At 39.8% G+C, this 22,341-nt stretch overlaps 1 long non-coding RNA gene and 1 pseudogene across 1 annotated transcript; both read right to left on the bottom strand.

Annotated features, from left to right (window-relative positions):
* Positions 4,018-4,528, bottom strand: Rps27a-ps1 (ribosomal protein S27A, pseudogene 1; annotated as a pseudogene).
* Positions 6,046-22,254, bottom strand: Gm553. The gene is made up of 6 exons (XR_373402.2): positions 21,805-22,254; positions 18,892-18,920; positions 17,637-17,682; positions 12,590-12,730; positions 11,608-11,750; positions 6,046-6,541 (listed from the first exon to the last, which is right to left on the bottom strand). It is a non-coding gene; the product is annotated as a predicted gene 553 (long non-coding RNA).
* Positions 22,255-22,341: the final 87 nt, after the last annotated feature.

The following is a 22,341-nucleotide window of genomic DNA, read 5'->3' as shown; positions in this document are numbered from 1 at the left end:
TACTGATTTCTGAATAAACCTCATGCAATATTGCATCAAGAATGGTTTCTCTCAAGTTATTGGGACGTCGGCTCATCCCGGGACTTGAGCGAGGGTCTCCCCGAAATGGGGGTCTTTCAGTATGAATATGTCTTTCCTTAGTTTGGGGATGCCTTCTTACATAATATTGTTGAAAATCTTGTTTATGCCATTGGCTTAGAATTCTTCTCTATCTATGCCTGTAGTTCAAAGGTCCCTCCCCACCACCATGGTGTCCCACAGATTTTTTTTTTTTGTATGCTCCTTTCCTGTAATACCTTTTTTTCACCTTCCTGCTTATTTGATCTAGATCTGCTACTTTACCTTCAAGTCTACCTTCTGCTTAAATCATTCTACTTGTAAGTCCTTCTTTTGGGTTTTCTAGTTGGGTTGTTGGATTTTCAATTTCATCTTCATTTCAGCTGGAGTCCTCTTCAATGCTTTTATCTCCATATTGAATTCTGTCCTCACATCCTGGCTTGTCTATGTGATTTCCATCAGTCTTGTGTTTGTCTTTTCTTGGGTTTCACAGAGATCTGGTCACATGGACTTATTTTGTTAGTTCTAATGTTAATACAGACAGAGCCAGTTGGGGAAGAAGAGAGGATGTTTGGGAGAGTTGGGCAGAGAAGTTGGAAATGGCTTAGAAGGAATGAAGACAGGTGGAAAGAGGGGGCTAGGCTTGTGTACAGTTTGTGCCTCCTGTTCCAAGCCTAGAGTGTGGGGGCGGCTCTGGATGTGAGGAAAGACTGGATGTAGTGTGGGAGAGAGATTTGGAAAGTCCTGGCAGAAGTCCAAAGATCAGCTGCAATATAGGCAAGGGAGCCCACAGTAGGCCAGGACCCTGAATGTGGGGCCCAGGCTATATGTAGTTGGATGGGGAGAAGATGTGGATGGGTGGTCAGGGAGACTTACCAGACTAGATCCTGGAGAAGGAAGTGGGGGTTCTGGCTGGGTGAAGAGATTGGATACTGTGCAGAAGGGACCTGTGGGTGGTGGCAGGTAGTGGGTTCTGGCCAAAACCTAGAGGTTAGTTTCAGAACAGGCCAAGGCTCTGGTTGTTTGAACTGGGGTAATCAGGTAGGTTCATGTGGAAATTTTACCTAGAATTAGCTTAGTCTCATTTCCACAAACTTAGTGTGTTTGCTTTCTTGTCTTCAACAACAATTAATCTTGCCTAAATATGACTTGATCCCCTATCCTTCAAGTGGGAAAAGACAAAGCAAGTTTCTATAATAATAAACACAGTTGAAATATAAAAAGAAAGATAAAGAATAAAAAGAAAATAGAGAAACAGCTGACAGCAGTTTATCTGTGATAGGTCAGGACTGTCAGGAACATGTGTTGGTAAACTTTGTTCTCCCACCCTCCCTCCTTCTCTATTTATCCCTCTGTTCTTTCTTGACTTTAAAAAAAAGTTATCAAGCCAAGTAGATCCAGATAATGCTTTTGACAGGTGTGACTCCATGGCCCAATGATCTAGATTCATACAAGAATCATGAATCCAGTAATTCTTGTCAAAAATTAGCAAAAGTCTTCTAGAAACCAAATACTTCTCTAGTAATTATTCCTAAATTAGAGAACTAATTAAAGCTCTAGTTCCTTTAAAAACATAGTGACTCAGTCCACTTGGGCCACGGCAGGGAAAACCCTACAGATTAGATGGCTGAACTCACCAGCATTCACTTCTCATAGTTCTGGAGGCAAAGAACCAGAGGTGCAGAGAGAGTTGTAGAGGACCCACTTCCTAGATCACAGACTGCAGTTTTCCCACTGTGTCCTCTCGTGCTGGGAAGGGCGAGAGCTGCCTGGGGACCCCTTAGTCAGAACACTGATCTCATGCCTAAGAGTTCTGCCTTCATGACCTAGTGACCTCCAGAAGGCCCCACCTATGAATACCATCTCACCACGGGTGTGGAGGCATTAAGGTTTAACTGGTGGACTTTGGGAGGGCTCAGTCCAGAGTCTTGCCACGTAACTACTGACACCGACATGCTACTAGAATTTCCTTTTAGTGCCAGGTTAATATCCCAGAGATGATCATTAATTTAAAAGTCAGTGAATATGAAATGCATGAAACATGCTGAAATTTAAGTGAACTCTGGGGATGCCCTTTCCTATTACCATGTTAAAAATGTTTTTTAAAAAAATCTGTGGGTGTATAATGATTTTGGTAGTTAAGCAGCACCCTCTTTTGAATTGTTCACAATGCTTTATAGCATTTACTTCAGCAATTGTCACAACACCCCTGTGGGTGGCAGGCATTGTGCCATAGTGCAGTACAACCGCAGGTCAGACAGCCAGAGGATGTCGGTATAACAGGCGTATCTGCAGCACAGGTGGGCGTGAGGCACAGATGGTACCTCCAATAAAGCTCCAGCGGCAGCTGCTGAAGTGGCTGCTTCCACCGATCACCTTTCTCAGATAATAGCTGAGCTCCCATTATCTTGGGTTTTCCCAGTGTGTCTGCCATAGCCCAGACAGATGGTCTACATCACAGAATACAACTGTTTTTGATGGTAATAGGAATCACGTGGCTAACACTTCCTGAGAAAACTGGATTAGAGACTGAAAATTAGACCTCAGCTTTTGAAAAATTGTACTTGATTTCCTGCTTCATTTCCAGAGGAGCACAGGGATACTGAGATGGATTTCTGACTCCACTTTGAGATGGATTCCTGTCTACATGCATTATGTCATACAATTTGAGAACCTGTAAAGGACCCCGCAGTAAGAAATCATTAGGTTTTTTTTTTGTTTTGTTTTGTTTTTTTTTTTTTTAGAGAGTAAAACTAGCGGCAACCAAACCAAACCAAACCAACTAAAGAAACAATCAAACAAAGCGGTTTTATATACACAACAGGGCAGGCCTGCCTTTTTAAATTTAAAATAAATGTTCAATCACCACACAAGCATGAAGCCTGGAATAGATATTCAGAATCCATGGAGAAAAAGGAATTGATATATGCTTATAATCCCAGCAATACAGAAGCTTGATGGCCAGCCAGCCCAGCCTACTTGGCAAAGTTCAGGCCAGCAAGAGACCCAGTCTCAAAAGAAAGGGGGATGGCTCTTCTAGGGCATGCTCAAGATTGCCATCTGGCCTCCATATGCAGCCTCTCATGTGAAGGCATATACACACATGCACCTAATGGGTACCATGAAATACATGGTCAATTCAGGAGCGGTGGTTTAGTGGTTAAAGCGCTTGCTGTACAAGTGTGAGGACTGGAGGGCTGGTACCCAGAACCCAAATACATGCCAAGGCGGCACGGCAGTCCACCTAAGTGCAGTCTCAGGAGGCAGAGATGGGGATCTCAGAATAAGTCTTGCCATGTCAGCAAGCTTAGGTTTTGATTGAGAGACCCTGCCTCCATGGATGGTGGAAGAAAATGATGGAGGATGATTTCTGACATCACCCTTATGCCTCCAATGCTCGTACACATGTATGGGCCAGCACCCATAGTCACATGTACCCACACAGATGCAAACATGCATACATGCATGCACCCTCACACATACATGAAAATGGAGAAAGAAAAAAATGTTCACACTAACAAATCTGTCTGGTGCACCCACCACTTCTAGTTGATTCTGGTTTTTCCTGTTCAGCTCCGAGCTTTTGTAGGGACACTCTGTAGGTAATTTGTTCCATTTCCCTCACCTGTAGAGCATTTCTTGCGACTTATACAATGCTGGTTCATATTGTGCACTCAGAATAGTTTTCCAGTAAATGAATGTCATGGTATTTTGTTTTGTAAAACTTTTTGGTCTGGTTCTATAGCTGAAGTTAAATTTATCATACGAACCCCACTCAGGAATCAAGTTGCTGTGTTGGTAATGTCCTTTTGTTTTTCTGGTTTCTTCAATATTTAACTTGCTCTCGTTGGGCACTCACAGACAACTATTAAACTAAGATATCCAAATACATCTGATCAGAGAACTTCTAGAATACCCATGTGTTTTTTGTTTTGCTTTGTTTTGTTTTCAGTTCCTCCTAGTTCCTCCTTTTTATTAATGCATACACAACTATTTGTCCTCTGGTTTGTTGAAGCAGTAAGTCAGACAACACTTGCCACAGAAATGTCTGTTAAAGTGGCTTCCCATGAAAACTCCAGCACCACACTCATCAGAAGGACACTCTCGACGAAGTCGGCTAATTTTGCCATTTTCATCCACCTTATAGTATTTCAGCACAACCAACTTAACCTCCTTCCTCTTATGCTTATTCTTTTTTGGGAGTGGTGTAAGACTTCTTCCTTTTCTTAGCATCACCTTGAAGTCTCAACACAAGACACAGGATGGAATCCTATTGAATGTTGTAGTCAGACAAACCACAGCCATCTTCCAGCTGCTTACCAGCAAACTTCAGCCTCGGTTGGTCAAGAGGGATTCTCTCCTTATCCTGGATCTTAGCCTTACACGTTCTATAGTGTCTGAGGCTTTGGCCACAAGGCGAGCGGAGCGTAAGGGTCTTCACAAAAATGTGCATTATGGCGGCGGCTCCACCTGCATTCGAAAAGAGACAGACCCAGGTGGTGGATCCAAAAGGAAGAGCTGCCACTCATGTGTTTCTTAACTGAAGTTTAAAGGCTATTTCTATCTATTGTTATTTTGCATATAACAAATACTAATATCCACATTATACCAAGACGTGATTTTTTTTTCTTAAATTTTATTTTATTTTATCTTTTACTTAGATTACATTTCTGGCCATCTTTCCTGATTTCCCCCCACATCTCCTTTAGTAACCAGTTGCTGACAATTCCTTTCCTTGCCAATGTTCTTCCTGCAGATTTAGAGGGGTGGCCTATTTGTCCTTGATATTTTTTCCTTCCAAAGATGTGCAGGCAGAGTAGGCGCTTTTTAGAGCACACACGCACACACACACACACACACACACACATACACACACACTCTCTCTCTCTCTAGGGGCGTCTGCCTCTGTCTTCAACTTTACAAAAATAAAATAATAAAGCAACGTGTTTCCTTCACACATTTAAGTGCCAGAAATAGATGGAGACGTACATTTTTCAATCTCTGTGCCAGGCTAATGAGAGCTCAGCAGACTGTGGGAACCTGGCCAGTCCCGCCCTCACACCCTGCTGTTTCACTTCCCTGGTCCTTCTGTACCTGACTAGCCCAGGCCCTGGCTGCCAGCTACCCTGCTACTGGCCTCTGGATGTCAGCCATAGCACCAAAGCGTGCCTAGAGGCCAAGTGACTCTGGCCTGGAGGATCCCTTGCTCCACCCCATTTCCGAGGATTTCTGGGTTTTTGATTCCCCAGACTATCTCAGAGGAGAGGACCCTGGGGGTTAGAATCTTGAGGGCTTCTTGAAAAAGAGACCAGAGAGCAGCATCCTGGCTTCTAGGAAGTGAACCTGAGACCCAGAGGACACAGAGCCTGCTGTGACTGCAACTACCAGGGGCTGCAGTTTCCCAAACCTGGAGTGGCCTTCCTGTTGTCACACAAAGAATAATGCGCTCTGTCCAGCCCTCTCAACAGAAACTATGAGCACCCACCAGGGTGGGGGATAGTACGGTCACACATCTGGGCTGAGTATAATGTTTGGGGCTGGATGCCCTGACAGGGAACACAGGCCACTAGAAATTGACAGCAATTAAGAGGAAAAAGGCAAATAGCTTTACAGAGAACAATGCCAGGGAAGAGCCAGGTTTGCCGCTGCTCTCCTTCCATCGCTTCTCTGACCTGAGGGAACATTAGTCATGGACAACATCACCTTCAGCTGTCTGACCACGCAGTACAACCACAACCCTGAATTTGAATTTCTTCTAAATATCAAGAATCTGAACTACAGGAGAGAGACAGATGTGACTGGGGGTCTAGTCTGTTCCAGAATGGTATAGTATACTCTGAGCTGTGCCCGACTCTGCTGCTGCTGCCTGAAGAGACACAGTGGTGGCACCTGCCCTTAATCCCTGCGAGAGAGAGAGAGAGAGAGAGAGAGAGAGAGAGAGAGAGAGAGAGAGAGAGAGAGAGGGGGGGGGGGGGAGGGAGAGGGAGAGAGAGAGAGGGAGATTCTAATGTTCTCTTACATGGTTCCTAAGCCATTGAAAATAGGCTCTGCCCACTGATTTGGTGGGAAACCTAGACAAATCAGTGTCTCTTGGGGTCAAAGCATGGGGCTACTTTTAGTGCTGCTCTCCATTTAAACTGCTGAATTAAGAAACAAGAGTGTCACTTTGCAGATTTTATTTGTTTAGAATTCAAGAGGCCAACCATGACCATCAGTTACAAAATCTCAAGAATTTTTATCACATGATGAGTGTGAATTCTTTTGAAGATGTTGGATGAGAGCCGTCTTTCTAGAGGAGGAAGGCAGTATCTTCCAAGATACAGATCCAACCAGATGACAGATTGGAAAACAGCGGGCCAGCACACAGCCTAACTCCACTCCACTGTGGGAATGGCGCTCACAGGATACGTGGGATCGTGTTGAATGTTCGACCACACTGTCTGTGTTGACAGTACAGCAAAGTTCATTTGTCCGGGAAACAAACCTTAATTTAGACAACACCAGACAACAGTTAGAAGTGGTTGTCTAAGATTGATGTACTGAAATCTTCATATAAGGGTATTTTATTACTTATGTTGAATATGTAACAAAAAAAATCACAAAAATATATGCCTTAAAGCTTATCGGCTACTTGTAATCAAGAGCCTAGTATATGCAAAGGCCTAAGTACTGCATCATCTCAAACTTCACTTGCAATTTGACAAAAGGAATTAATACAAAAAACTTACAAAAATAATAAAATGAATGCCCATGAGCTCACCATCCACACTAAGAAATGATACATTACCCATATAATTAGATGTCTCTCTTCCCCATATGAACCATATCCCTTTCGATCTCTACCAGCTAGCCAGATCTTAAATTCTTTCCAAACATTTATTTTATTGAAAATGTACCCCACGGGTATTTCTAATGTGTGTGTTGAATTTAAAGATTTTAATTCTCCTAAAATAAGAGAAATACAAATGGAGAAAATGGAATTTAGAACTAACATAGCTTATATATACAACATTCATAAGATACCTCAAGTGAGAGTCTGACACATGAAACATGTCTCACACACAGAGAGAATATCTACACAAGAAGCATAACTAGGAGTGAGAAAAGCAAGACATACCTGCCAGTTGTGACACATGAAATATGCAGAAGGCCCTGAAGCTTTCAACATTCATAAATACTGAAGTACTCAATATCTCTAACTGGCCAGCTGCTGGCTCCTCAATTAGATTAATTGCTTTGACAAAGGAAGTCTCAAAACATCCTGGTATATATTCTGTTGTGTGGTTACTAAAATTCACTCTTATGAAGAGCATAATAAGATGCTCTTAAAAAGGAGCAAGCTGAAAAAGGAAAAAATACAAACTATATGGTTCAAGTATTAAAAGGGCACCAAGGAAGTGAAATGGAGATGAATCCTATGTTCAAGGAGAAAAAGAGATTAAGGGAGTGGTGACTTTGGGGCAATATTTTACCTATCTAAGCTTAGGCCCAGGCATGGTGCTCCATACTTTTAATCCCAGGAGACAAAGCCAAGCAGATCTTTGAGTTCAAGGCTAGCCTGGGACAGAACAAATTGTAGGTGAAGAAAAGCTTGAGATAGGCTTGGTGGTAGATGCCTTTAGTGTCAGCATTCTGGAGACAAAGCCATGCAGAGTTCTGAGTTAGAGGCCAATCTACAGAGCAAGTTCCAGTGATCAAGCACAACCAAGCTTAGGAAGTGAGGGAGCTGAAAACAGAAAGCTGGTGATGGAATAAGGGGACCATGTTCCAGCCCCAGCAAACAGCAGACCTTGACAGTTTTGGCTTTGTGGCTCTGGCTTTAGAGTGAAAACATAGAAGGGACTACTGGGACAATTGATGCCAGTTAGCTGGAGCCAAGAAATTAGCAGTGATTTTAAGAAGAGACTTGCATGACTGATGCCAAATCTTCTGGGAAGTGTTTTCTGAGATCACAAAGTAGCTGTATTCCAGAACGAGCTAAGGTTTTACCTCATTCTGAGCTAGACTTGGTAATGTCTATGGTACTGGTTTTGAAGGCATGAAGGGGCCATGGAGATCAGCTGAGGCTTGGCACTATGAGAGGCCAGGATAGGCCTTTGGTGAAGGTGCAGCCTCAGTTGCAGTTGATGGCCCAAGACTGTAGGGGTCATGCAAAGAAGTTGAGGCTTGGCACCATGAAAAGAGTCTGGTGAAGCCTAGTTACAATAGAAGATCCCAGTGTATTGGAGATGCCAGTACCATAGGATGACCACCAAGAACATTTTTATAAGTCTCCATTTTGCTGATATTCTAAAAAGATGTACTTTGTTCACACTAAAAGTTGTAATGTGACAACTGAAAAATCTCATGGCATTTCTTTTGTACTTCACTTATAAGGAAAAATCTGTACATTAGAGTTTTAGACTTTCTTGTTATAGAGTGCTATAGAGGGCTGAGCTAAAGACGTGAACTAAGCTCTTTGGAGGAGCCCGGAAGATCATGTGTAGATCCCAGACATTGTAACAAGAAGCTGCAACACTGAAGTTGCCTTAAAGACCCCAAGATATTTGAGATGCCAGAGCCATGGGATGTCTGCAGAGGAAAGCTGCTAGCAGAGAGTGGGAGCAGCCCAGGAAAAAGAAGTTTGCTGCAGTCAAGAAAGATGAAAAAGGAATTGAAGATCTGAAGACCATTTTGACATCAGATATGGAGATACAGAGTTTGAAGTTTGCCCAGCTGGCTTTCTGTCTTGCTTTGGGGATTACACCAAAGTGATTGGATGAACTTCAGAAAACACTTTGAACTTTGGACTTTTAACATTGTTGAGACTGCTAGACTATGGAGGCTTTGCAAGTTGGACTAAATGTATTTTTTTATTATGCTATGACTAGGTGTGGCCCCCATAGACTCACGTATTTGAACAAGCCATGGGGGCCAGGGAGTGGAATGTGGTGGTTTGAATATGCTTGGTCCAGGAAATGGCACTATTAGGAGGTGTGGCCTTGTTGGAGTAGGTGTGGTCCTGTTGGAGGAAGCGTGTCATTGTGGGGGTGGATTATGAGACCCTCCTCCTAACCACATGGGAGTCAGCCTTCTCCTAGCAGCCTTCAGATGAAGAGGTAGAATTCTCAGCGCCTCCTGCACCATGCCTGTGTGGACACAGGCTCCCACCTTGATGATAATGGATTGAACTTCTGAACCTGTAAGCCAGCCCCAATTTAATGCTGTCCTTATAAGAGTTGCCTTGGTCATAGTGTTTGATCACAAAGGTAAAACCCTAACTTAGACACTGTACATGGGCATGTAAATAATCATAGCTGTTCATGAGGCTGATTGGGAAGCTCTGTCAGCCAAGTGCACTGACACTAAGACTGTGGAACAAGTGCAGGTTTGAACCCTGGAACCTCAGTCTGCAGAGAAACTTATTCAGCTCTGAGTCTGTGAGTGCACCCTCAATGAGGAAGACTGATAGGGACAGAATCAAGGATCGATGGGTCCTTTGTCCATTCCGCCATTAGAATCTTAACTGTGTTAACTTACTCAATATGCTCCTGTGGTGGGCTTTAATTGACTTAATAGGCCATGTGCTTTGAATATTTTGTTTTGGTTCATGAGTATTTCTGTTCTGTGGTCTATTATTGAATAGCCGCTTGCTTGTTTGTATATTACAGGTTACCATGGCAATACTCAGTGCTGCTGTCAATATTCTGGTACATGCTCTGTGGACACAAGTCAAGGAAGCCCTCAAAGAATGTAAACTCATGAATACAATTTCTAGATCAAAGAAATTATAAAAAAAAAAGTTAACTTGACTGAGTAGTGCCAAATTGTAGGTGAAAGCATTGTAGCACCTTATAAGTTTAATAGCACCTGTTTTTATTTTTCTCCTAAACAATGCTTTGGCTTATAAGTCTCGATTTTGCTGATATTCTGAATGGGTGTACTTTGCTTACACAAAAAGTTGTGATGTGACAACTGAAATATCTCATGGCATTTCTATTGTACTTCACTTATAAGGAAAAATCTGTACAAATTTTCCATTAGAGTGTTAGGCTTTCTTGTTACTTAAGGCCAAGTATAGTTTCCCCTTTCTATTTTTAATGCTGTAATTCTAGGGAAAGCAATGTTACTACACCTGAGAGGCTTGTTTCTGGCTTAAATTCAGTCACTGGACATTAATCTGTTGGGTATAATATTTTCACATTTAAAATACCAAAATCCAGCTAAAAAAATCACATTCAGTATTTATAAGTCATCAGCAATAGATTTGTCTCATCTACTTCAGCAACACAAAGGGAACGGGACAAAAGCAACTGGTGCTATCAAGGTATGAGATCATGGCCTCTGCTCCTCTAATCTGCACATGATAGGAAAATCTTCATTCTTAATATCTTGCTTACACATTTTTGGTGCCTCCCAACATTCCTAGCAGTGTTCTCACAGTGTAGGCTAAGGGATCCCTCAGGTTAGATCCTCTAAAGCAGAAGTTTTCAACCGTACAAATGCTGAGACCCTGTAATACAGTTTCTCATGCTGTGGTGATTCCCCCATCCCCTGTAAAATAATTTTGTTGCTACTTTGTAACTGTAAATTTGCTACTGTTATGAATCATAATGTAAGTACATTTGACGGTAGAGGTTTGCCAAAGGGGTTGAGCCCCACAGGTTGAGAACCACTGGTCTTTGGTTGCTGTTTAAAAATAATTCAGATTCCACCAATATGGTAGCACACACCCATTGTCCTAGCATTTGGGAGGCTAAAGTAAAAGAGGTACTCGGGCCCTTAAGTTCTAGGTCAACTTGATCAACATGGTGGGATGGAAAAAAAAAAAAGGTAGATTCCTCAGTCCTAGGCTACACATGCTGCATCAGTGTCTGTTAGCATCAGTGTCTGTTAAGATGTATATAACACAATAAGAGACACACAAAAAAGAAGTGTGCAGTTCTACTACATGATTATAAAGTAAGCGAACTGAAACACAGACCAGCCGGGAGTCTCTCCAGCATTCTTGATACTTCCTTGTTACTGTCCCATTTATTCACCTCCTTCTTTGCTAGCAGTATCTTCTGATCTGGTGTGTGATGTATCTCAGGAGTTCTTGCATGCAAATGCAGCATTCTCAAACATGAGAATATAGCCACAACACAAAGCCTGCCCTGCACCCTGAGTCAAATGAGGCCATGCAGAATCTGGTCTGGCAACCTTATCTTCTACCTTCTTTATATCCCATTCTGAAGTTCTTTAAGCACAAGGCGTGTTTCACTTTGCAATTATCTCCCTAACTCACCACTTGGATCGCTGCCCTGCCTCTGCTGAGGAACATAGGCACTTCCTGTATAAAAGTCCATCCTCCAAGCCTACTCAACTGTGACTCTCCTGTAAGACTTGGATGATACTCAGCACTCTGCTAAACCCAGGTCAGAAGCATCCCTTTTGATACATGCACCTGTTTATTTACTTGTCGATTCCCCTTTCTAGACCAGAAATTATGGAAGTTATTTATGTATTTATGTATTTATTTATGTATTTATTTATTTATTGTTCTTTTATACACAGAGGCTTAGTATGTACCTTGGATGCGGACCAAGTAAATAATCGCCAGGTAGAAACATCTTTGTAAGACAGCACATAGCAACCTTAACACCTCCAGGTAGGTTTAATTCTTATCATGTTCTTCCTTGTCAAGCTTGAGACAACAGGAGCATACAAAGTGCCTGAGAGGAAGGTAGAAGGTAGTGAAGGGCTTAAAGCAAGGGAGTTATTGATGTTTCTTAGAGCCCAGCCAATGGGAGTGTCCTGGCAGCTTTATGCTCTGCCTTTTTGCCTAGAGAAGACTCTCACTTGCAGACTCCTGGGCTGTGTGGGAAGAAGCTGGACTGTTCTGATATTTTACACCCTGTCCTGTCATTGTCCTCATGTGCTTCAGCTTGTCTGAATATATCCTCTAGCCTAAGAAATGCCACCTTGTACAATAATGACTCCTTCACTACAAAAGTATATTTAACATGTTGTTGTTGTTTTGTTGTTTTTTAACCTTAGAGGCCAAGGGACTCTCTACTCTGCCTTTGCTTGTTGCACACTTGTACTTGACACACTACCTCTTCCAGTTCAGTGAAACATTGAGATCCCTCTCTTTGTGTGTCTCCCATTAGTCTAGTCATCCTTTATTAGTCATTGTCTAGGCTCCACCCCATCTCTGCCCAGAACAGGAGCACAATTCTGAAGTTCTTTCAGAGAGAAGCCATGTAAGCAGGATTTAGTCTCAGTCTTTTCTGAAGTCTTTGTCAAGGGAATACTGTACTTAGTACTTTTCTGTGGTTGTCACCTCTCCTAGTCTGCTTCAGGCAGCTCCTAAGTACATAGGCACCTTTGTCTATTTCCTGCATCTCCCCACCTTTCTTCAACTCTTGCCCATTTACTCTCTTCAATTTGCTCCATCCTCTTCCATATTTCTCTGTTCCTTTTACAAAGCAGGAAAAGAAAAGGGCTTTATTTTTGACTGCTGAGTCACACAGCTTTTTAATCAAGAAAAGAGACACAATTTTCTACCTACCCTTACGTGGAGTACTTTGTGGGGTACTCCAGCTGTGTCCTATCCTGCCGAGTGCCAAGCTCCCGATGATGCCACTTTTCCATCTGGGAAAGTGGGCAGAGGATGGATGCTAATCTCAGCCAAGCAGGCAAAGAAAGCAACCTGGACAGTGAGGGGAAGAGGTTAGAGACCAAAGGGAAGTGAAAGATGCTTAAAGAAACCTTGGAGGCTAGATTTGTTCAGTTAAACATTTGGTTGTAATTACAGCCTAATATCATGTTTTCAGTTCTTCAGATTAGCAGTATACAGTACACATTTCCTTAGCTATAGAGATTGGATGACTTTTAAGATCCTGTCTAGATCTCCAAATTACCATAACAGAATGACTTCCCATGCATGTCATGAGCATTTGTACTGTGTCCTGAAGGTCATTTCACTTATTTGTTTATACTGCACCAGACATTGCATTACAAGTTCAGTATTACCAATTTACCAAAAACCAAAAACCAACCAACCAAACAAACAAACCAAAAAAACCCTACAGGGAGCCAAAATTACTTAAATACTTACTTTCTGCAAGGTATTTAAATATGCTTTGAATATTCAAAGGAGGGAAGTGGGGGACCATTATAATCATTTACTCCTTAAAAATTCTATAGCACTTTTAATAATGCAATGCATGTTAATTTGTTTGGTTTTGTTTAACAATGAAGCTATTTATGAATCATGACTCTTAAATTGATCATTTATTAGATTTATCTTTTACATAATAAACTTCTTTTTTTGTTTTTTGTTTTGTTTTGTTTTTTCGAGACAGGGTTTCTCTGCATAGCCCTGGCTGTTCTGGAACTCACTTTGTAGACCAGGCTGGCCTTGAACTCAGAAATCCACCTGCCTCTGCCTCCCGAGTGCTGGGATTAAAGGCATGTGCCACCAGGCCCGGCTACAATAAAGTTCTTAATTTATTTTTAAGAAACTTTTTATTTCCTCCATATACTTGAAAGGGTCTGAACTTTTCAAAATCTATTTTAGTCTCCAATATACTTTCAAGGCTTTAAATTTCATATTGCAAAGTAAGGAAAATTAGAATTACATTTCTATACATATGAATACTGAATATGACTCAAAAAATTTCAGGATCAGCAGCACACAGAGTGGAAAATATGTTAAGTATGAAGTTGTTATGTGACAGTAATGGATAACAATAGACTTATACTGACCTTAGATCTCATGGGTCATCAGCCTAATGCTACTTTCTCTCCTTCAAGAATGTTCAACATCTGTTATGATTTCTTTTTCTTTTGTTTTGAGTCACTGAAGCATTTTAAAGAAATCTCTCTAAAACTAATAAATTAGTGCTCTTTCACTCAAACTTCAGGGGTACCGCCTTCCAGATATTTTTATTAAAAACAGTTTTAGCTTTTGAGTATAGATTTTTAAATTTTATTTTATGTTCATTAGTGTTTTTGCCTACATATATCCCTGTGTGAGGGTGTTGGATCCCTACAACCGGAGCTATAGACAGTTGTGCACTACTTTGTGGGTGCCCAGAATCAAACTTGGGTTTTCTGGAAAAGGAGTGTCTTACTGAGAGTTTTATTGCTATGAAGAAACACCATGACCAAGGCAACTCTTATAAATGCAAACATGTAATTGGAGCTTGCTTACAGTTCCACAGTTTTAGTGTAGAGATAATCTCTTGTGTACCTGTCAACAAAAAGCTGATGGCCTATTAGCTTGGAAAGGAAGTAGAAGGAGGGAGTTCTAGTAGGGAGAGAGAGGGATTCTGAGGTAGAGTTGGACATGGGAAGAGCTTCACTTGGAAGTCTGAGGAGACCAGTTGGTGAAACTGAGAAGAGGTAACCAGCCGTGTGGCACTCATAGAATACAATAAACAGGTTACCTTACAAGCTGGTCAGAGAACAATAGCTAGCATATGGCCTAGGCATTTATTCATAGATAATAAGTCACAGAGTTGTTATTTTGGGAACTGGGTCATGAGTGAAAAAGCAGGCAGATAGTAATGCTGCTCAATGTGAGGCTAGAATCAAGGCTTAGAGCCTTAGAAGCCACTAGGAAGGATGGTGTAGCACTCTGTTCTCAGAGCAGCTCAAGTCTGGCTGGCCACACAAATGGTGGGGGCAGGAAACCACAAAGAGGCCTGCTGTAGAAGTGCAGGCCCCTTTTATCCTGCTGGAGCAAGCAGAGGTCCATGAGGAGTCAGGTGCTGGAACTGCATTGCTGCTTCTCCTGAGCCAGAGCTTTAGTGAACAAGCAAGGGCAGTCTGCTCTACAGAGCTGAGAAGGTAGAGTTAGTCACTATAGACATGTGCTGGTCTGAGGAGCCTGCAGGTGCACAGAAGGACAAAAGGAACCTTTTCCTGGAGGTGTAGTGGGACTGAAAAGCCCCAAACTTCTGAACTGTTAAGGCATTAAGTTTAAAAACAAGAAAAGAGAAGAGAAACTGGGTATAAGAATCATGGGAAGAAATATTTAGTTTTAAAATAAGAAAGTGAAGTTCTTAAGGAGAGTTAGAGATTAAAAATATTTTCAGTTTTAAAAATGGAGAAAAATGCCATGACAGAGAGCAGCTGGATCCTACTTTTGCTTCACTTACCAGCATAAAAATAATTATTTTTTTAGTAATGACTACACTTTTATATATCCTTTTTAAAGAGATCAGAAGGAAGCAGACTTGGGTAAGGAAGTGACTGAACAATCCTTGCTAAGTTAAAAACGATAGAACAAAATGTAGACAATCCTTTGAATTATGAAAAAATTTCAATTGAATCTAATCTAAACTCTACAGCACTATCTTGTAACAAGACTGCAAAAATGCAGTCTATATCTGTTAAAAACAAACAAACAAAAAAACGAAAATGATTTTTTTCTAGCCTTGACAAGTCAATTACAACCAGATGAACAGGGTCCACTAGGTTATCAAGAATTTGAATGGCAGCCCATAGAGGCACAAGATTTAAAAAGATTTAAGGAAGCAATAATAACCTATGGCTTACATTCGATACATGTAAAACAGATACTTAGTTATTAGGCCATGCAAAATTGTATAATTCCAAAAATTAGAGACATTTGATGATAGCTATCTTAGAGCCTGACCCTCAATTTCAATGGCTAATGTGGTAGAAAGATTAGGCTTCAATTATGGAGCAATGAAATAGGACTAGAGGCATTGATATTGTCAAGGATCAGTACTAGGTGAAAGCCTGTATTCTGAATTAAGAGTACATTACTCTTGATGGTGCTGTTCTAGAACAATGCCACATAATAGCCTTAAAATGATTGGGACAAAGTCAAACAACAGGGATGCAATGTAATCATTTACAAAGATGAACAAGGGTTTAAATGAATCTTTCACCAGCTTTTTATGAAGACCAACTATAGCTCTAAATAGAGCAACATCAGATCAAAATGCTAGAGAGATTTTAATTGACTCTTTAGCTTTTGTAAATTGTAATGCTGAATGCAAAATTGCTATTAGACCTTTAAGAGTCATATTCACACCTCTATATGAATGGATCAAAACTACTATGGATATCAAGCCTAACGTTCACAATTTAGTTATGGTTGGACAAACAATTACAAGAGATATAAAAATACAAAATGCCCATTGCTATGGCTGTGAAATATCAGGTCATTTCCTAAAGGACTGTAGACAAATAGCTCCTAAGGATAAATTCTTCTCTAATCATAATTCATAAAGAAAGATTCCTGTGAAATGTAGATGTGGAAGAAATGGACATAAGGCTCACAAATGTAGGTCATCCAAAGATAATTGAGACAATTCCTTAATGTTGGAAACTGACTAAGGGGCTATGCTCAAGGCCCAACAAAAAAAACATGAGCCATTGGTTTCTGGTCCACCAAGGAAAGACTATTCTGAAAAACAACTTAAAAAAAAAATTCAAAGCCTGATAGGACAAAGAGAACTGCTCAAAATGTAAATAAAGCATTAACAGAGATAGAGCGTCTCCTATGGATAAAAACAAGAGATTCTAAGGATACCAAAACCCAGATATTTGGCAAACTACTATAAATGATAAGAGACCAAAGTAAAAATTACAGTTAGATAAAATTGAAAGTAAAGGCTTAGTGGATACAGAAATAACTATAATATTACAAGATTCCTGGACTCCAGTTTGGCCACTGCAAATGGTATTCTACAGAGCTCCTAGGAATTAAGGCATTGTCTCAGATAAAACAAAGTCTGATTAATAGCATAGGATCAGAATATCAAATAGGGAAGTTAACACCATATGTGATTAATATAGCCATAAATCTTTGGGAAAGAGATCTATTGCAACAGTGGGAAGCACAGATTAGCATTCCTCCAACTTTAGAGAGGGGCTGTAAGAGAAAAAAAAATGTTCCTAATAAAGCATTTAAAATTGGTATCAAAGACAGTTACAGACTGTCCAAGCTGTCCATAAGCAGTTTACAGCACAGGCTGACTCTTCAATTTCATATGGGGGAGACACTGCTGGCCTATCTCCACCTGCCCTACCACTAACTTGGAAAACTTAAAAACCTGTTTGGACAGAACAATGGCCTGTAACAAAAGAAAAGTTACAGATACTAGAGCAGTTATTCCAAGAGCAGCTGCAGGTTCAACCTATAGAAGAGTCTACCAGCCTGGAATTCTCCTGTATTTGTCATTAAAAAAATAAATATGTCAAATAGAGGATGGTGACATATCTGAGAGCAATTAAGAAAATCATTCAGCCAACGGGCACTTTACAACCTGGAATCCTATTGCCTTCCTTGTTACCTAAGGCATGACCTATTATAGGGATTGATCTAAAAGAGTGGTTTTCCACAATCCCTTTACTTGAACATGATAGAAAAAGGCTTGCTTTCTCAGTGCCTACTTTTAATAGAAGTTGTACAATGAAAAGATATCATTGCAGAGAGTCTTGCCACAAGGAATGTCGAATAGTACTACCTTATGCCAATATTGTACAACAGCCACTATAAATAACAAGCAGTTTCCTTAATCTACAATTTACCATTATATAGATGATATGTTATTCACTGTTTCAGATACAAATACCTTAGGGTTTGATGAAGAGAATTTTGCTGAGAATTATAAATTGCTCCTGAAAAAAATGCAAAGATGAGATTCTATTAATTAACTTAGATATAGTATGTATTTACAAAAGATTTGACCACATAAGGTTCAAATCAGGAGGGCCAATTAAGAACATCTAGTGATTTTCAAAAATTGTCAGGAGTTATTAATTGACTAAGGTTCATAATTGGATTTACTACTCAAGAACTAAATAATTTACTTTAAACCATACAAGGTGATAAAAACTTAAGTACTCTAAGAAAATTATCAGCTGAGACTGAAAAAAGAATTGGCTCTGGTAGAAAAGAAATTACACAAAGCATATATAGATTATTTGGAACAAAAGATGGCTTGTATTGTAGTTATTTTGCCTTCATTCATTATCCTGCAAGAATTCTGATGCAGAGAGATTATATCTTAGAAAGGACAGCACACAAACAGTAAAAAAAAAAAAAAATTAAAGACCTATATAGGAAAGGTTTCTATATGGATTTTGAAAGGAAGAAAAATGAGACTTCATCAATTAGCAAAAATAGATCCAACATAAATTGTGGTATCTTTTACTAATGAATAAATTGTTTCATTATGAACAGAAAAATAACATTGGCAAAGTGCTTGCAGTAAATTTTTGGGAGATGTTAACAACAAATACCCCAAAACAAGCAACTTCAGTTTATAAAGAGAACTAATTGGTTTCTCCCCCATATAGTAAGAGGGCCACCTATTTCTGGAGCCCTCACATTCTATGCTGATGCAAATAAATCAGGAAAGGCAGATTGTAAGTCAGAAAGTATAAATAATTCAGAACCTTTGTAATTCAGTTTAAAAAACAAAACAAAACTGTATGTCATTATTATGGTATTATTAGATTTTTTCCAAAATCTTTTAATATAGGTATTGACTCAATATGCAGAAAGAGTTGTTTTGTATATAGAAACTACTGAACTTATTCAGGATGATTCAGAATTAACCACTCATTTTTTCAACTATAACAAGTGATCAGAAATAGAAATCATTCCTTGTATATAAAACATATCAGTTCCCATACAGATCTACTAGGTCCTCTAGCACAAGGTAACGATGAAATTGATTAGCTATTAATAGTAAATATGCTAGAAACTTCAGAATTTCATTTAAAAAATCATGTTAACAGCAAAAGTTTAAAGAAAGAATTTTTTTCTTTTTTACATTTGGCATTGTTGCCAAGAATCAAAGAAATTATAAGGCTATATCCTACCTGTTCTTTGTATGGCCAAACTCCATTACCTGCAGGGAATAACCGAAAAGGTACCCAAAGAAATGAAATTTGGAAAAGGTATGTGTTTCATTTTGCACAGTTTAAAAAATTAAAATATGTATATCATAACATAGGCACATATTCAGTATTTCAACGGGCAACTGCTTTAAGTTCTGAAAGGACTGGTATATAATTAATTACACATTTATTAGAACTTATGGCAATTATGGGAATACCTGTACAAATTAAGAGTTACTTTCAAGATTATATTGCATTGCTAATTCTGTCTCCAAGTTCTATAGTCAATATTTCAGACTTACTCATTATTCTCAACTAAAACCTGATCTCCGTTAGCCAACCTTTCCCCACTCACTCTCTGTGATGGCTATTCCTGGCTATGCCTTTAATTGCAGGAGACTGAGGCAATTCAGCCTAGGACAAAGCAAGTTTTAGATCCAGGCATGATGGTACACAGCTTTAATATGAACCATACTTTCTGCTGGAGGCCGACATAAGGACTTTTGAAGAAGGAAGACTCATTTTTCTTTGACTGCTTGCACTTACTTGCCAGCACATCTGTTGGAACCAACTTCTACAGAAAACCAGATTAAACAACTAGCCTCCTGAGACTGAGCAACTACTAGATCCTTGGACATCCTATTTACAATACCCATTGTTAGGTTAGTTGGACTACAGACTATAAGTCATTACAATAAATTCCCTTAGTAATCAGAGGCATTCCATGAGTTCTGTGACTATAGAGAACCCTGACTAAGGCACCATACCAGCTCCTATTTACCATCATTGTCCTTCTACTTCTCTGGGCTCAGCTTTCCAAGATTCCACATGTATGAGTTCATGACTTATTTGTCCTTCTGTGCCTGGCTTATTTTGTTTAAGGTTCAAGGTTCATGCGTGTTGCTGCAAATGACAGGATTTTGTGTCCTTTGAAGATTAAACAGTATTGTGCATATACCATATTTTCTTTGCTCATCCCCTGATAAAACACTTGCTGATAGCATAGCTCAGCTTTTGAAGATGGTATTGCAATACACATCTCTCTGACATTGGTTTCATGTCTTCCAATCAATATCTAGTAACATTTATTGATTATTGCCATATTAGTGGCAATTCTATTTTGAATTTTAAGATAATTTTATATTCCTTTTCATAATTTACACATCATAATTTATATTCCTACCCTAGCAGTTTTCTTTTATACATTTGGGTTATTTTACTTAAATACATCTATTTAAAAGATATTTTGATATTCTTATTTCAGTGAATTTCACTTGCCTCAGTAGAGGACAAACTTAAAAGAGAAACAATGTTTTCAAATTCTAGCTACAGACTGAGGCCTGCCAGAGGCTCTGAAGTAAATCTGGTATCTCTCCCTCTCTTTTAAGGCAGAATTTAGTAAGTGTAAGAGGATTAGAGGCAGATTGGCACAAACTTGTATTTCTCCCTTCAGAGGACATAAGGAGAAGTGCAAAGGGAATAATTTTCTCAGCATGTAATTTGCTGCTATCTAACGCCACCATCCACTGCAATCTTGATTCTTCTGGACCAGATTCCCATGCTCTGGAAGCCATTAGAGGACAGGGAAGGGGCAACACTCCTTTGCTACAGGCCAGTCTGCTTTTTATAGGTGTGCTGTATGCACTGATTGTATCTTTTCAATGGAGATATATATATATAATCATTTTGAACCTGCATCCAAAAACTCTACCAAAATTATAATTTCTAAGCTCAGAAGAGAAAATTTGGTGTTCTTTCAGAATAAATATTAGATTTGACTATATGATATGACATATTTCACATTGGTTAAAATTAGCAGTAAAGGAGAAAAAAAAAAAAAAACTTCTCCTGAATCCAGTTTTATCAGGGAACGATGAGAGCTAAGACAATAGCCTAGGAGAGGGCTTTAAGATTTCTTTTAAAAAGTGCTTGCAGAACTTAGAGCATTCTAGATGTAATGTGAGAAATGGCCCTGTACAATCCTTGCCTTTGGAGATAAGTCTGGGATATCTGCAGATGGTGTTCCCAAGGATAAACACGTTAAAAAGGATGAGGGACAATACTTCCTAGGCTACTTTCCAAATGAACTCAGCTCAGAACTTGGTGTATTTAACAACCTTTGCAATTTGTTTTAAAAGAAGAAATCTGTGCCTGAAAATGTAATATGAATTAGTTCAATAATCAGGCCTTATTTTGTAACTTTTTATACTGCATTTTACACAGAATTGTAACCATATTCTTACCCTCAATATTTTATTGAAGGTATTACAGAAGTTTGCTCAGAAGTAGATATACATTTTAGATTCTTCTATTAGGAATACAATTCTTACCGGGCATTGATGGCACATGCCTTTAATCCCAGCACTTGGGAGGCAGAGGCAGGTGGATTTCTGAGTCCGAGGCCAGCCTGGTCTACTGAGTGAGTTCCAGGACAGCCAGGGCTACACTGAGAAACCCTGTCTCAAAAAAAAAAAAAAAACAAAACAAAACAAAAACAAAAACAAAAACAAAACAAAAAAGAAAAAGAGAGAGAGGAATACAATTCATACTAAAAGCATCTACAAAGCACACAAGAAGTCACTTGTTATTAATAAGTTTCTATTTTCTATCTCATTCAGTTACTCAACAAATATTTACTGATTAGTATGTGTCAGCCATTGCTCAGCACCACACACAATTCGACAGAGTTTCTAAAAGCCAGAAGGACTTGGGGAGATGTTTACAGACTCTAAGAGACCACAGATGCTAACTCAGACTACTATACCCATCAAAACTTTCAATCACCATCTATGGAAAAAACGAAATATCTGTCTTAGTTAGTGTTTTACTGTTGTGAACAGACACCATGATCAAAGCAACTCTTATAAGGACAGCATTTAAATGGAACTGGCTTACATGATCAAGGTGGGAGCATGGCCGTGTCCAGGCAGGGATGGTGCAGGAGGAGCTGAGAATTCTTCCACCTCTTTATCTGAAGGCTTTTTGGAGAAAACTGGCTTTTAGAAAGCTAGGGTGAGCATCTGAAAGCCCACTCTCACAGTGACACACTTCCTCCAGCAAGGCCACACCTACTCCAATAAGGCCATACTTCTTAATAGTGATACTCCCTGGGACAAGCATATTCAAACCACCACATTATCCCATGACAAAATAAATTTTTAAATAATATCTATGCACAAATCTAGACCCACAGAAGAATACTGCATCCCAAAGAGGATAACTACACTCATTTCATGAAGAAATGAATAATCTCACACAGCAAGAGCAAAAGAAGGAAGTGCATGTACAACACACACACACACACATACACACAGAGAAAGAGAGAGAGGGGTGAGAGGGGGAGGGGAGGGGGTAGGGGGAGAGGGAGAGGGGAGAGGGGGAAGGGCTGAGAGAGGGGAGAGGGGAGAGAGGGAGAGGGGAGGGGGAGAGGGG

The sequence above is a fragment of the Mus musculus genome, chromosome 1 (genome assembly GCF_000001635.26).
Source record: "Mus musculus strain C57BL/6J chromosome 1, GRCm38.p6 C57BL/6J".
NCBI classification, from domain to species: domain Eukaryota; kingdom Metazoa; phylum Chordata; class Mammalia; order Rodentia; family Muridae; genus Mus; species Mus musculus.
Note: the sequence above shows the minus strand (reverse complement) of the source record. Positions and strands in the feature narration are given on the sequence as shown.